Here is a 2,520-nt window from a genome sequence, read left to right as displayed (position 1 = left end):
TCCAGCCCGTTCCCTCCGTCTCTTCCTGACTCCCTCTCACTATTGTAGCACAGGCCACAGCACAATCTCATTCTGTTCTCCTAGTTGGTGGTAACACAGTGGGATATATCCACACAAATTACACACATAAAACTCGTAAAGCCTGGAAAATATTTTAATAGTTTCCGCACCCCCTTAGCGGCAACAAGCTGCATGTGCAGAACTGGTGAGCACCACCAACATTATTGGTGCAATTAAATGTGAAACACAGGAGAGGAACATGGGGGAGTGGGAGCCCAAAATGGCTGTAAACAAGGAAAATGACACTTGACAAGTTGTAATTTATGGACGTCGTTTCAAAGGCAAGAGACTCACCGTTCCTACACTGGCAGAGTAGGAAGAATAAGGCACAAGGATCCAGGCATTAGAGGAACTATGCACAGAATGTTAGTGCATCAAAGCCACACAGAGACAAAAAAGGGAAAGAGAAAGCTGTGACTTCAAAGTCGAAGCATGATGAGCAATGCACAGAGAGAGAGAGAGAGAGACAGAGACAGACAGAGAGAGAGAGAGAGAGAGAGAAAGAAAGAGAGAAACCAAGAGAGACAGGAAGTGTGTGTGTGTGTGTGTCAGAGAGAGAAAGCTTTGCAGGATGATAGTACCAAAAGCAAGCACGGGATGGGGGGGTGAGGTGGGGGGAGGCCCCTGGATACAGGCGTACTCTCCTCATCTCAAAGAATGCTAAATCACACACACACGCACACACACACACACACACACACACACACACACACACACACACACACACACATACACAGGCTGTCTGGGGAAGAGACGCCATTAAACAGAATAGAATAGGATTTCAGCTCTCATACCCCAAACCCAGCTAGAAACAAATCAGCGTCACCATTTATGTGTTTACTCTCTTTCCAAAATGAGGACAAAACTGAACCAAAACAGTCCCTGAAAATAAGCATCCAAAGAAAACCGAAGACGTTGTCATGCCTGATGAAAGTCTTCAAGGTGTATCCTTCAGCAGCAGCAGCAGCCAAGGCCTGATGTTTACCGTGATAGTTACACTCTGTGTTTTCACTTCTTAACTAACTCATCATACAGAATACTCATGTAATTTTAAATTATACTGTCAACGCAGTAGTTAGGAATGGTCTGTTTAATTTGTTTGTTGCATAAACAGCATCATGACGAAGTTTCAAGTTATTATGTTCTTTAGAATTGTTGCATCTGAATCAATTTGCACCACTTTTGTCACAATACAAAAAGGTAGGTTTCCTAAAACTCATCCTTAAGTAATTTTTTGGTTTTAGTCACTTTATTATGACTGCAGCCCTTCTTCCACACAGCGCCCAACCCCACTATTTAACACCCCTCCATTTTTTTATCTTCTTTTCAAGCTAAAAGCAAATGAATAAATGGATCTATTGCATGTGGAGCATGGCATAAGCTTATTCTTCAAAGTTGTTAGACCTGCTAAAGGCATTGAAGAGTGGTAATAGTTTAATTTGAGCAAACTGCAATCACTTAACTTAAAAGTGCTGCTTCTCTCAAATGTGATCCATTTGTTTGCACTAAATTCCACAGTAGACCAAAGGAAGCAATGAACATTAACCAAAGTTTGAAAGTCTTCACAGCAGATATGGAGGCCCCATTGCCACATAAATACACAAGTTAAATTTGCAGTGTAGATATCCTGTAATTTGCAAAATGACAAGATGCTTGTCTGATGCACCGAGCACCTCCAATTGCAGCTCATTAACTCAGTCAGGGGGAAGCGTTCTACAAGCAGGGAGAGAAACTATTAAAATACTTCCATTAACTGGAAGAATAAATATCCTGGTTGCAGCCCAAAGTGTCTTCATTTGGGCTCAAATGTGAGATATGCCGTTGCTATGGTAATATGGCAACGGCTGTAGCCCTCCTCCCAGCTGTTAGTGGGTTTTGTGTGTGTGTGTGTGTGAGGGAGAGAGAGAGAGAAAAAGAAAGAGAGAGAGGCTGTGTGACTGTGTGTTTGTGTGCGTGCACGCATGCATTGATGCTGCCTCCGTGCTGTGTTCCCCCTTTCAGTCTTCAGAATAGTGTCTCTACTAATCCGTGAAAGTTGCGGCGCTCTGAACCAGTGGCCAAGGCTTTTCCCACTGAACCAAGGCCCAGGGTCTGCGCTCTGCTTTACACTTGATTGGTCCCTCCCGTGGCAGGACTCCCCTCCCTGCTGGGCGTGGGCCCGTCCCCCTCGCTGGGCTGCTCAGCACTGCCTAATCGCCTTCTCCCCACCATAATTACCAGCGCTGAGCCCATGGACTCACCAACACACCATTAAAGTCTGGCCAGCCAGTCCTCACCAACCCTCACACATCCAGCACTTAGCACAGGCCCAGAATCAGGCCTAAAACCAAGCCTGACTCCACCAACAGAGCACCTGTTCATGCCTGGGATGCCCCGCAGCACTATGGACTTGGCTGGTGCTGCTGCTGGGTAGGAAAAAAAGAGGGGGCTGGCAGCTGTGCTGTTGTCCTCCTCCCCCTG

The sequence above is a fragment of the Dicentrarchus labrax genome, unplaced genomic scaffold (assembly GCF_905237075.1).
Source record: "Dicentrarchus labrax unplaced genomic scaffold, dlabrax2021, whole genome shotgun sequence".
In the NCBI taxonomy this organism is placed as follows: Eukaryota; Metazoa; Chordata; class Actinopteri; family Moronidae; genus Dicentrarchus; species Dicentrarchus labrax.
Note: the sequence above shows the minus strand (reverse complement) of the source record.